This window comes from Colius striatus, chromosome 4 (assembly GCF_028858725.1).
Source record: "Colius striatus isolate bColStr4 chromosome 4, bColStr4.1.hap1, whole genome shotgun sequence".
NCBI lineage: Eukaryota > Metazoa > Chordata > Aves > Coliiformes > Coliidae > Colius > Colius striatus.
The window spans coordinates 15,925,404-15,939,319 of NC_084762.1; the positions used below are offsets into that span (position 1 = coordinate 15,925,404).

Below are 13,916 nucleotides of genomic sequence, written 5' to 3' on the forward strand. Positions count from 1 at the left end.
TTCCCTAAGGACAGCTATTCAGAAAGAAGATGCTAAATACCACATCCCTTCAAAGAAACAATAGACTAAAATAAGACTAAAATGATAAACTGAGAATCAGGCTTAAGAAAAGCTTGAAAAGACAAACAAAGGCTTTGTTTTAAGACTAGGAGATAGTCCAAAACAAGGCTGTGCTGCCAAAAGGCCTGTAGGTTTGAATAAGGTTTTCTTTAACTAAGCTAGAAAAAAGAGTGACTAATAAGAATGCCTTGAGAGATTGGCCTTACCCTACCCTGCATAAGAAACACAGAAGGTAAGTCACTGCATTAAGTGACTAAGGCAAAACAAGGAGAAAAGCAGGGCAAAGACACACAGGTCTGAGGAATAAGACCTTTACAAAATTTGCCTGATAGTCATAAGCTCAGACAACCTCCTTTTCAGGTAACTTCGGGTAACAATCCCTTTTGGGATGAAAACTGAGGCTCTAGTCCTGAGCTACACCTAGAAACTCATCACAGGTTACATGGAAGAAAGAGAGCATGGAAGTGAAAAGAAGTGACTGAGAAGCTGGTGACTTGGAGCCTGTTGAATTATATGTTCTGAGGTATATCCACATACATGTGTCTTTGTTCACATGTGTCAGTTCAAGTGCTTCACTGGAATTTGTGTGCCTGCACATTTTTTAAACAGACTGTGTAGCATTCAGGGGTTTCACCATTGTAGCATGTGACATTTTAGGCTTTCTTGAGTACAAGTATAGCTGATATTCTTGCTTGTGGACATGACAACTTGAAAGCCATTCCAATTGCTGGTTTAGTAACATTTTACAAAGGTGAATGTGATTTTATGACTGTATATATTCCTTTCACCATTCTTGTTGTATAGAGAGATTGTCTTTATATATCACTTCTTCAGCAATGTGCAGTTTTGTTTTATTGCTTTGGAGACATCTTGCTTTTGGGTGACAACTTCATTTTATCATTTGGGATATGGAATTCTTTTTAGTTAATATCCACTTTGTTTTGTTTCTCAGACTGTTGCACTCTTAAAAATGGTTACATTTGGAAAACCCATGATTTATTGCACAATGAATTGCAACAAAAATATTGCAACACAGTTTAGGTCATGATTAACTGTAGAAGCAAATCAATGGTTAAATGATCACCCAGTATTTGAAAAAGCCGTGAAGGTGCTCCAAAATCTACATCGTATCAATTCCTCCAGTACTTCCTCATGCAAATATCTAGTATTTGTAAAGAAAGAGTTTTCATCTGTAAAGCAATACCTCAACACAGCCTACATCTGCATAACTCAAAACCTTTGTTGTTGTTGGAAGAATCGTGAACAGAGATGGATAAAGCTCTGCAGAGAGAGACCTGACTGATAATAAGCTAAATATGAGCCAGCAATGTACCCTCATGGCCAAGACGGCCAATGGCATCCTGGGATGCATCAAGAGAGTGTGGCCAGCAGGTCAAGGGAGATTCTTCTCCCTCTCTACTCTGCCCTGGTGAGGCCTCATCTGGAGTACTGTGTCCAGTTCTGGGCTCCTCAGCTCAAGAGGGACAGGGAAGTGCTGGAGAGAGTCTAGCGCAGGGCCACCAAGATGATCAAGGGTATAGAGCATCTTTCATATGAGGAAAGGCTGCGGAAACTTGGGGCTGTTTAGTCTGGAGAAGAGGAGACTGAGGGGAGATCTTATTAACATTTATAAATATATAAAGGGTGGGTGTCAGGAGGTTGGGGCATCCCTTTTTTCTATAGTAGCTAGCAACAGGACAAAGGATAATGGGATGAAGCTGGAACACAAAAAGTTCCACTTAAACATATGAAAAAACTATTTCACTGTTGAGGTGAGGGAGCCCTGGCACAGGCTGCCCAGAGGGGTTGTGGAGTCTCCTTCCTTGGAGGTCTTCAAGACCTGCCTGGACATGTTCCTATGCGACCTGATCTAGGTGACCCTGCTTCTGCAGGGGGGTTGGACTAGATGATCTCTAAACGTCCCTTCCAACCCCTACCATTCTATGATTCTGTGATCTATGATTCTATGAAAGTGAGGCAGGAGTACAAGATAGAAATATAAAAGCTGTTGTATGGCATGAAATGACAATACAAAAGAGGAAAACAGTTGTTTTTCAGCCTTCTTCTCTCTTGTTCCTTCACCTCTGTCATCTAGGTAACTTGCAACTCATTCCTCATTTCAGTCCTTCAAGACAGAAAACAGTATGAACACATGAGCAATATCCATATACAGTGCTGCCTCTTCCAAGTTTTTCTTGTAGGAGAACAGTGTAAATAGCTTGCAGCATACAAAATGCTCTTGTTCAAACAGTGATAGCAAAATGTTTCTTTCATCTCTCAGAAAGCCTCTAAATTTTAAAACTACTCAGCATGCTGCATTCTTTAGTATTTTTTACTCAGTTTTGCATGGGTTTAGCATTAGTTATAGTACGGTGGCAGGGAGAACAAGTATTGGAGAGAAGAGATTCAGTCCTTTCATGTAAGGACATTTAATCACAACTGTGCTTACTAAAATGCTTTATATTCAATAATTGAATTTTATGGTTCATGTAAGGTTTAATACTTAGGGTCAGTTTCTTTAATTTAAAAATGTAATTTTGTTTTTTGGTTTTGAGGAAGGAGGTGAAATACATCTCCATCCACTTGTTCTGTACATAATATGTGCATTCTGTTTGAAACCTCCTCCCATTTTTCCTGAAAATGAGAGGAAAAGTCTGGTGGTTGAAATCACATAATGTTGAATCAGGTGAGTTGATGGACACATTCTTTGCAATGTACTCTCAACTCTGATTTCAGAGGCACAGGAGAACACTCTTCAGATTACATGATTCAGCCTGGTACTAAGGAGAGAGCAGGAGAGACTCAGAGAAAATGTAAGTTTCTCCTATTTTACTGTATGTTGCACAACAGGTCATAGAGAAGATAAGCCACGGGCACATTACTGAAATGTGTTCCTATGAAGACAACACAAGGCAGAAATCAAGAGTATGCAGCTACATCTGCTTTGGTAAACAACCATTTGATAACCCATGATAACCCATTTGGCTGTACAGGGAAACTGAGGAGCTCACATATTAAATGTTTGGACTTCTTTCAGTGCTCACTCTGCATATGATGGAGTTCTCTTGGGTTTTCTATCTCATATGTGTCATCTGCATTATGCACAATATATTAATCCTAAATTATATCCTTAAGGAAGACAGTATCTACATTTTATTTTCAAGGTGCTGTGCTATATGCAATAATCAGAGCATCCACAGCAGTCACCACTGGATTAAAAGCTTTCATACGTGTTTTATTCTAATTTTGGACTTACTGCAGTCCAACTTGGTGAAAGCAGACGGACTCACAGACCCTACTCAAACTGAGATGCAGACCTTTCAAGTTTAGCCTTTTAAATTCTAATCAGACATATTCTGAGTATACTATATTGCAGCAGAGAAATAGAGATATGTGCACACACAGCAAGAAGCAAATATTGTGAATAAAATCCCAGTCTAGAAAAAAATTACACATTGACTCAGTAACCAGCTCGATTCTAGCAAGAGGTCATTGCTCTCGTAATCAGACTCCCAGCAGTAATGGCGTATTGACAGCTTTCCAGGATGTTATTGCAAGTATTCTCTCCTAATATTGGGGCAAAGTGGCACTGAGGGGCACGTTTTGCCTTATCATTATCAGAAGCACTCTGATGGTGACCAGCGACGCTGATGAGAACCATTTCTGCCTCCTTAGATTGTTACATCCAAAATGTTCAATCAGCCCAAGGAGCCCAGAGATGAACAGGCAATAGAGGAAACTGGGAGAGCTTCTTATTGCTTCCCAACACATCAAAGTATTCATTTATCGTAGCTGTAATTCATCATTTGTTTTGGGAACTTTGCCAGCACACAAACTTCCAACAAATCGTCTCCAGAGGTTCAACTGCCCTTTTTCTTTTGTAATACTGAAATGACTATGTTATGATCAATATGAAAAATGTAGGGCCAGAAAACTAGCCAGTGTGACCTTAGTTCTGAAAATAATCATTAGTGCAAATCTGGAGAGGAAAAAAAAAAAAGGACAATCTAAACAAATCTTGACTGTATAATCTGAATCTTCATCTCAAGATCTAATTGTGGAGGGACTGGCAGCATCCCAAGGAATTGATAATGAGATTTAGCATCTCCTACTGCCAGTCACTGGCTTGGCCACAGACTGCTGGGGCACAGCTCTGCTCTGAGAATTTGGAGTTGCTTGAGATTTGCCCATTTCACTGAGATAGGGAACGGGCTCTGAGCTGGCAGCAAAAAGACATCATTACTACAGAGAGCTATTAGAGAGGTAACAACCTTCTCATACTCAAGTGGACAAGTTTCCCGATCTCTTTCATACGTACACGTCATCCAAGTTGGTACAAGTTTGCTTCTTCCACACAGTGCAGAAAGAGGAAGGCTGGCACAGGGATGGCGCGAGAAATATCTGCTCTTCTGGTTACCACAGGCTGAGATTAAGGCAAGTTGGTAAACAGAGAGGATGCCTTGTCCTGCTGCTGCCTTTGCTGTTGTCGTTCTGTGGGGAGGGGAGTATTTCAGCAAGTGTGGCAGCTTTTATGAACATTAAAATGATCTTTAAAAGTGGATGTAAAACGCCTTTATTATTTGGTTGTTTTTCCAAAGTCTTACACAAACCCTCCAGGAAACTGTACTGTTTACCCTCATAAAAGTAGCTCTGACATTAGTCTCAGGATATTTATTAACTAAAGTTGAGCCTTCTGAAGAAATTCAGCTTTCATCTCGGTACCCTTTCTGTTAAATAAAGCAACGCTCCGTCTCTCCGGTATCCCTTGCGCTCTACCTCAGCAGCCCAGTTCCTCACAGCCTGTGTGGTGCGTTCTGAAATCCTCCAGAGATGTGAAAAGCCCTGCAGAGGGAAGACACGGGGCTGCTTCTCCCACGGCTGGGTGGCTGCGCGGGGCCTGGGGGCAGCAGCTTTAGGGGAGGGGGGTGTCCCCGGGAAGGAGGGCGGGCGGCGGAGGAGGGCGCAGCTCCCCGGCACCAATCGCCTCCCGCAGGTCCCCACGGTAGCGTTAGACCCGCCGCGACGTTCGCGGGCAGCGGAGCCGGGGGCAGCTCCGGGAGCGGGGCGGCCGCGGGGCTCCTTCCTCCTCCTCCTCCTCCTCCGCCCGCCGCGCAGCCGCCCCCCCCCCCCCTCCCGCAGCCAGAGGCAGGAGCGAGCGGCAGCGCTGCGCGAAGGCGGACGGAGCGGCGGGGGGGCGCGGCAAGGTGGGGGCTCGCCCGGCAGAGGAGGGAAGTCCCATCGCCAGGAAGGCAGCCGGGAGCTCCTCCACACTGCAAGGTAAACCGTCCTATCCTTCGGAGACTTTTTCTTCTGCCTTTTTCCCTTTCCCCTTCTTTTCTCACCCTTTTTCTTTTCTCTTGTATTTTTCCTTATTTTGTTTCTTTTCTCTTTTTTTGTTTGTTTGTTTTCTCCTGTCTTTTATTCATTTTTTTCTCCTTTTTTCCCCTCTTATTTTCTTTTTTCCCCTTTTTTCCTTTTTTTTCGGAGTGTTTTGTTGATTTAGGGGTTTGTGGTTTTTTGGTTGGTTGGTTCTTGGGGTTCTTTTAATTATTTCTTCCTTTCCACTTCTTTCCCCGACCCCCTTAAAACTACCCAGCCGCAATCGGAGGGCGAGGAGGAGGCGGTGGGGAACGGAGCAAGCCCACAGCGGGTCGCTCTGGAGTTTGCCTGGGACGATCTTTCCACCTCCCACCCCTTCGCAGGTGCAGTGCGCGGCGGGCAGGGCAGGGCAGGGACGGGACGGGACGGGACGGGACGGGACGGGAGGGGAAGGGTGGGAGGGTCCCGGCGGCAGCGGCCGGGAGCGGGTCAGAGACCGGGAGCGCGGGCAGAAAGAGCTGCCCGGGGCATGGAGCGGTTCCCTCTAACTTTCCCGGGGCAGAGGACGGTGGGCAGCCGGTGCGAGGGTTTTCTGCAGAAAGCGGAAAACCTACTGAAGGGAGGGAAGAAAGAGGGAAGGGATGCTGCACAGCAGGAGCTGGAAACTACCCCCTTCCCTCTGCTTCGCCTCTCGCGTCGCCAGGGCTCCCGTGGAAGAAGAGCCCCCCCCATCTCCCGGGGAGTGGAGTCTGGGGGCTCCAAGGCTCGGCGGGCGCCGCGGGAGCCATTGGGGGGGACACGCAACTGGTAAAAGATACGGAAGGAAGAGACCCAGTGGCTGGGACATAAATCAGGCAGAATATATGGGGAGTTGATGAGAATAGGTCTTTTCAACCTTAAAAAGAAGGGAAAAAAAAGATAGCCACTTTGGAAGAGAAAAAGGAGGCTGATTATTGGCATCCAGCTCTGAAACCCAGGCAGCTGATGCTGAGGGGAGCCAAAGGGAGCAGTTCTTCTTGGTTTAAAAACAGCAAGACAGTCTCTGCCAAAGATTGCTGTAAACACTGAATAAAGATTTCATTGTGGCTTGGTGTGACTGGAATAATTAGGCAGTTAATTGTTCATTCTGATCTTAAAGTGCAGTAATCAGTGGTGCACAGTAGGAAAAATACAGGGGAAAGGGAGGAAAAATAGCAATAGGAAAATGATGGGAAAATGTATCACTTTTTCTTCTTCTGCAGGTTTTCTTCCCCTTTTTTTCCTGTTTTCTGGTTTTTTTTTTCTTTTGTGAGACCGAGAGCACATGGGTCCCTGTCTATTTAGATAGAGAACACCTTTGTAAAGCTGGGATGTAATTGTGCTTTTGCTGCCACCGTGTCAACATCGTTTCGGGCAGGACAAAATCAAATTATGAGACTTAAAGAAATCCTATTTTATGGAAATGAAATCTGAAGATGCCTGGAGAATGAACATCTTAACTAGATTGACTAATACCAATTAATGCATTTTACTTATGTGTGCACTTTATTGCCAGCTCAGCAGGGATAAAGCTAATGGTGCCAGCTTTTGTGCTGCTCTAAGACATTTTTCAAGCAGGCACACAAGGTTTTAATGGTAAACTGTTTGGGGTTTTTTAACACCGTGATTGTGTCCCCGTTCAACTCAAGTTCCTTGCAGCGGTGACTCTCTCGTGGTAATCTAATGAAATGATCTCTTGTTACACTGTGTTAGCTATTCCCTGTGACACAGCAGGAAAATACAACCTGCCTGTATTTGTGCTGGAGGGGGTTATAAGTTGTCGAGCAAGATACGCTTACAAGCAATAGAATATGACTTACTGATACTAACTGGAAGATGGCACCATAGGCAAAAAATGTTTTTCTTTCCTGTATTGGATGTTTTTCCATGTGTATGTGCATTCATTATAAAGATGCATAACAGCAGATTAATTATCAGAAAGGATGGAAGGATGTTCTGTTTAAACCAAAGAAAACTTACAAAGCAGTCCATAGTCATTTAGGCAAAGTAAAAAAGATTACTCAGAGTCTAATTATAAGGGAAACAGATTCGTCCTTCATAGAACTTCTTTGACTTTAGAGTAGTTATACGAAAGATTCATTTGGCTTGGAGACATCTGTGTAGTCTCCCCATCCATCATAAATAAATAAATGTGCTGGAATTGGGAGAGGTTAAAAAAGAAATTCAGTTAAGTATAATTTTTTGTCAGTGCACATGCAGAAAGCTAGGAGCTACCCATTACAAGGGGCAAAAAAAAATACCCTCAAAAAGGGAGCTTTCATTCAACTCTGAAAAGTTAAGCAATTTGTTGTATTTTGTTGAAGCTGTGTTTGTGCAAGGGTTTGCCCTGAACTTTGTGAAATTTTTATGGGAAGACAAGTGGAGAAAACACAAGGTGTGTTGTCTAACAGTATAAACTAACACAAAACACTGCAGTCTTTGCTTAGGTCATAGTTTAGAAGAACAAAGAAAGAATGATAACTCCAGAGTTTTGTCCAAAGTGGTGGTAAAAAAAAATGTCCTAACAACTAAGTATGTAAGGGTCAATGTTAAGATCCACTTTACAACTATTTTTATTCATCTGTTGCATGTGTTTTGTCCTACCACAGTGATATTCAGTATTCTGTCTACGAACAGCATAACAACAGTATTCCTGATTTAATTGTAAGCTGTACTGAAAGGACGTCTTCAAGACATTTTACTTACTAGTACAGTCTAGATGGGAATGTTTCTAACTTTATTTGAACCTATGTGGTCTGAGAAACCTAAGGATGTTCTACTCTTGCAGAAATCCAAAAAGTGTAGTGATCAAGTGATTGCGTCAGACATTGTTCAAGGTTCTGCTTGAGATGTTCTGACAGAACCTTCTACACAGTGTACCCCTTACATAAATACCATGTTAAACTCTAGAAAAATTTGATCCTAGAATGACTTTTTAACCAGTAACAAGATGTTGAGAGAAGTCTGAAGTGGTTTTTTGGCCATCTTCAAATACAAAATTTACCAAGTGGCTCCTCATTTCTATAAAGAAATGCATCAGAAATGAAAGACACTTTGGCCATCACAGTAAGTTTTGGAAGACGCATTTCTTCCTTTTTTATAACATATTTAGTAAAATATTTGTAGGATTATAGTCTTTTATTCAAGGAAAACATTTGCTATCCAATTTTAGTTAAATCCTGAATACTGTCTTATACCTAAAAGTTGTTTGAAATGCACAGTACATCATAATAAAATTGCATTGTCACAGACATAATTGTTATTCATAACAAGTAGTCTCACAAACAGATTCCATCCCTGTAAGTATTGAGTCTCAGTCAAGCCAATTATGACTAAATTACTGCATGTTCTCTGCTGTATCAACTAATTAAAGGGTAATTAATAAAATGATAATTTCATTCCATGGCAATGTCTACATCTGGTTGTCATAGCAGAGATTGTTTGACATATGGTTAAATGGTCAGATTCTACATTGTATGAATGAAACATTTGCACAGAACACCTGGCAAGCCAGAGGAATTTTAACCCCTAAGACACGAATTTCAAGAATCTGTGTCAATGTGTTATCACAATGCTTTGCTCAGTCTCTCCACCTAGTCTTCTTATGCATTTAAGAAAATGTAGTTCTCCAAGTTAATTTAGGTAACTCTCTTGGGTGTGGGGAAGAGCAAGAAGAGGACTTGGGATATTAGATTGGAAATGAAAGATAAAATAATCCTCACTTGTCATTGTGGGAAATAAAATAGGTGAGCCCAAATTAATCCCTGAGAGGAGACTCTCCATTGGTTTTCATGTTACTGGCAGCTTCTCCTTTAAGGAAAATCTGTCTGGAATTAGCATGGAGACAAAATTACCTTTTTTTTTTTTCCCTCAATACAACTGTATACCAGGATTAAGACTGAAGTTGTGGTCACAACAGCATGGAAAAATCTACATTGCAGCCTTTCCACACTGTACCTGTCATATGTAGATAAAACAAAACTTAGCTCCTCAAGAACAGTAACTGTGAAATTCACACACGCTAAAGAAATGAAACAAACTCTTCTCAATTCAACAGATTATATAAACAAAGAATTCTGCTGTAGATACCTGCTGTACAAGATAATGTATGCAGGTACTCTGAAATACCAGTGGTTGAAATTTTCAGGGCAGCCCATACGTATGATCTTATACATAGCTTAAGGGAATATGTCTTAAACCCCAACAATACCTTTCAGCCACGGCTGTTTCAAAGTGTGCAAAAGACTCTATTTCTGTGTTTTAAAAGCACAAACTGTAACTAGTGATACTTTAATATGGGTTGAATGACTTTTTCTTCTCTGTACTGGGTCAAGCTGAATCCCTCGTAAAGCTAAGAACAAGAAATGAAGTAACAGGCATAATGTTTTCCTTCTCTTTAGGAAAGCTAGTGCTTTTTCACTAATGGAGCAAAGTAAAAAGGATGCAGTAAACTGCAGGAAGGCATCAAAGTCTGTCTTTTCCCATGCAAACAGTCCTCAATGAACAGTTCTCCCAGTAACAGTCAGGGTGGCTCATCACCTCGCATGGTCAGGTGCAGAGTGTGGCCAGTGGTGGTTATAAAGCACTGTTTGTCTGTCTCTCTGAGAGCCTGAGTCCTGCATCTTGAGAATTTCCAAGCACATGAATCCATCTCATTTTCATTCTGCTCGTGTAACTCATTAACACCTGGAAAATCTTTTATAGCATTTAACTGCATCAGATGCACTGTCCAGCACATGTTTTCTTAATAGGCCTTTCACTGTGGTATTGTCAAAGAGCCCTTATGTCACAGCTGGGAACATGAATCTGTCATGTCAGTACTGTACCTTGTTTTAGACAGTAGTAGTGTACGAGTGTGTTTTATGGAGGAGCTGAACATGCCCATATACTGCGTTAGCGGAGAAGAATGTGAAGCTTGTTCTCCTAAATAAAGACTCGGGCTGGTGGTAGTAGAGTACTTTGTAGCATTTAAACACTGCTGCCTCTAAGGCATTGCACTTAAGGAAAGGGAAGTTTGAGGCAAGCAAGACATGTCTTAGTATTTCAGTGGTGTAACGCTGCTAGTTAACGATATGTCATCATTTACATTTCATTGGGAAAAAATTGCCAGAGGTCTCTAATTTAGCAGAAAGAACTTAACTAGAAGTTGATGTGAAAGTCCTTACCCTGGGAATATTTGTTTTTAAAACAAGTTTGATTTAAATACATTTGGCAATATAAGAAGAAGGGGAAGAGAAGTAAATGTTTCCTAATTCTGTATGCTTTTTTGTGCCCATTAGATCACTGTAAAAACCCAGTTTTAAATAGATTACTTTGTAGCTCTGCAATCGGAACGCCTGGGGTAATTAAAAAAAGGGATAGAACTGTGAAAACTGCCTGCAACGCATGTATAAGACCTACTTTTTCACAGGATTTTTTAACACAGTTACATACATTTCATCTGAAAGTTAAACACTTAAAATTCACCAGCTACAACACTGCCAAGCATGTCATGATTGCATTCCAAAAGACAGAGCCCACCTTTGAAAAGTGTTTGCAGGCTTGAGAAACCATAACTGCTGTGAAGGAGTTGACTCGGGTCCTGATTTAAAGAATGAATGGATGAAAGGAGCATTTTGCTTGGTCACAGGAGGTTCCAATATTTAAACTACTTGTTTTGATTTGAAACGCGCCAGTTCATATGATAAGGAATAAATTAAAGGAATTTTCAGATACTCAAGGTGAAAGTATGCTGCCAAATGTGTTCTGTATAAATGTTTGTCTTTCTTGGTTTTGTAGTAGCTTTTCAAAAGCCTGAGCACCCAGGGGTTGATACCCCAAACCATAACCAGTCCAGGCTTAAGCTGGAATTAGTGAAGCACCAAGGTGTTCAGGTTATAGGACTGCCTTCTGGATTTCTCTCTTGATTCGTTTTCCTCTTTGCCTTTTGTGCTGTCTCCTGGGTTCTTCTAGCAGAAAAAGCATTGAGGTGCTTTTGTGAGCACATGCTGTTAGTTCATGTCCTCATTCTCACCAAAGACAGAAGGAATGGGGATAGCTAGGGCTGCCTGGGCAGAGCATGTGGATTTGTTTCTCAGTAGGGCCATTCTGTAAGTTATTTCACTTTTTTCCAGAAGGTCTGAAGCCCTTCATGCCTCTGTATAGATACCTAATATACTAAGCTCTCCCCAAACTGTACAGGGTTTGACCCACTGAGCTATGCAGCACCTGACAATGTAGCCCAAGGGGTGCTAAGAGTTTTCAAGCTGAGAGCACACTGGGGCTGAATTCTTCTACATTTTTCCTTTTAGCTTACTACGTCCTGCTTCTCTTTGGTTGCAGTCAGGCTTGTTTTTTTCACCCTTCTTAAATATGTTGTCACAAAGGCCCTACCAGAGTCGCTGATGGGCTGAGCCTTGGCCAGCGGTGAGTCTGTCTTGGAGCCAGCTGGCTTTGACTCTATCAGACACAGGGGAAACTTCTAGCAGCTTTGCACAGAGGCCACCCCTGTAGCACCACCACCCCCTCCCCGCTACCAAAACCTTATATGCAAACCCAATACAGCAATTAACCTCCCTACGTGCCTAGGTATTGTGAGACACAGTGAAAAACCCTTGCAATACGTAACTTAGTTATAGCAAAGCAAGCTAAGGATTGAGTGAAAGGCTTAACTATAAATTTCCTTGATTGTATGAGTTTAATTTAGAATTGCAATCATGATGTAACATAATTTAAACCCACAGTAGTAGATCAGTAGTTGGCAAATCTCTTAAGAATAAGTACCTCGCTAGATTATTACATATGGAGTGTCTTCTGTGTGCTTAGCCCATTGCTAAAATTAGTCTATTCTTTAATTTTAAGATAGTTTTGAGGGTAAGTGCTTTAATACGTGGAGTTTTGCTGGCTCTCAGTGAGAATTAGGAGACTAATTTCTGGAAAGGTGGGCATGCTACATTAAAAGAAGCATTTCCCTGCCAAAAAAAAAAGTGACATTTTTCCCCAAGCATCCTCCAAACCATTGGATAACCTGAAGGGCATTTAACCATTCACAGAATCATGGAATCTTAAGGGTTGGAAGGGATTTCAAAAGATCATCTAGTCCACTGCCAGTGACCTACGAGTATAATACATTAAGACATCACAGTAAAAAGATGATTTTAAGGAACAGAGGGAAGAAATAGGAAGGAAACCAGTATGCCTCTTGAAGGACATAAGAAGGGCAAATGAATGCCTCCCCAGAAAGGGAAGTGTGTGCATCAGTAGTGCATGTTCACTTTAACTGGGACACCCAGTTTCTTTCAGAGGAGTGCTGCATACATCAGCCAACTACAGTATCTCCTGAGAGGAACTGCTACACGTGCCTGTTTTGTTTTTGCATCCCATATGGATTTGATGTAGTGTTGTGTCTCTTTCAGAAAGTGACTTGGAGATGGACAGAGACCACACAATTAGGGGTGCCTGCTTCTCATGAACATCTCTCTCTAAAACAAGAGGGAGTGAGTACAGGCTGGTAAATGTATTCTGATAGTGAGCCTAAACATTCTCTTCTGTGGGCACCCCACGAACACCCAGGGGAGATCCTGTCAAATGATTAATGCATGTCCATGATAATGACATGGGTAAGAGTTACCAGGCCTATTGGAGAGGTACCACCCAACTATTGACATTATCAGACAAGGCCCACAGCTCTTGCACACCTTGCATCCCTGTGACCTTCCTCGAGAGGAAGGGCTGGGAGGAGCAAACACATTGGCCTGGTAGGATAAGCTCAGTGCTAAGCACTTGTACTGGAGGAGGTGCATAGGCATGGTGCTGTAAGGAAGAGCTGAAATTAGCCTTCAAGCAGATGACAAGAGAGGATCTGTCAAACCAGTCTTCAAGAAGAGAGAATGTTGAGAGAAAATGATGATAATAGCGACAAAACCTTGCAGAAACTGAACAGAGGAAGAAGCTGCAGGAGGGCGAGAAAACAGAGGATTTGTGTAGTGAGACAGAAAGAAATAACAAATGTCTCCATAAAATAACAAGAGACAAGAAAGGACAGATCCAGTTGGTGGCAGGTACAGAATTTGGCTCTGACTTGGAGAGGAACTAATGCAAAAAGAAGACAAATAAGTATTTCACAGGCTTGTGTGTCCACTTTTGGGCCCCTCTCTACAAGAAGGACATTGAGGTGCTGGAGAGAATACAGAGGCAGGCTACCAAGCTAATAAAGGATTTGGAGGACATCTCCTGTGAGGAACGGCTGAAGGATCTGGGGCTGTTTAGCCTGGAGAAAAGAAGGCTCACGGGAGACCTCATCGCTTCTACGACTACCTGAAAGGAAGTTGTAGCAAGGCAGGAGTTGGTCTGTTCTGCCTAGTGACAAGCAATAGAACAAGAGGAATTGGCCTCAAGTTGTACCAGGGGAGGTTCAGGCTGGATTTGTGATTTTAGGATCATCAAGTTCAACCAATAACCTTTGCCAAGCACATCACTAAACCATGTCCCTCGACACCTCAGCTACACGGCTTTTAAATATCTCCAAGGATGATGACTCC

At 42.2% G+C, this 13,916-nt stretch overlaps 1 protein-coding gene across 2 annotated transcripts in view; it reads left to right on the forward strand.

Moving 5' to 3' along the window:
- The first annotated feature begins 5,280 nt into the window (after positions 1-5,280).
- The window catches only part of CDH20 (cadherin 20), a 118,074-nt gene continuing 109,438 nt past the window's right edge, over positions 5,281-13,916 (forward strand). The window contains exons 1-2 of one of the 2 annotated variants that reach the window (XM_061994482.1): positions 5,291-5,337; positions 5,657-5,762. The gene's annotated coding sequence lies outside the window, so the exon portion shown is untranslated. Of the gene's footprint in view, positions 5,338-5,656; positions 5,763-13,916 lie in introns of both variants that reach the window. The other variant, XM_061994483.1, reaches the window with a different exon arrangement.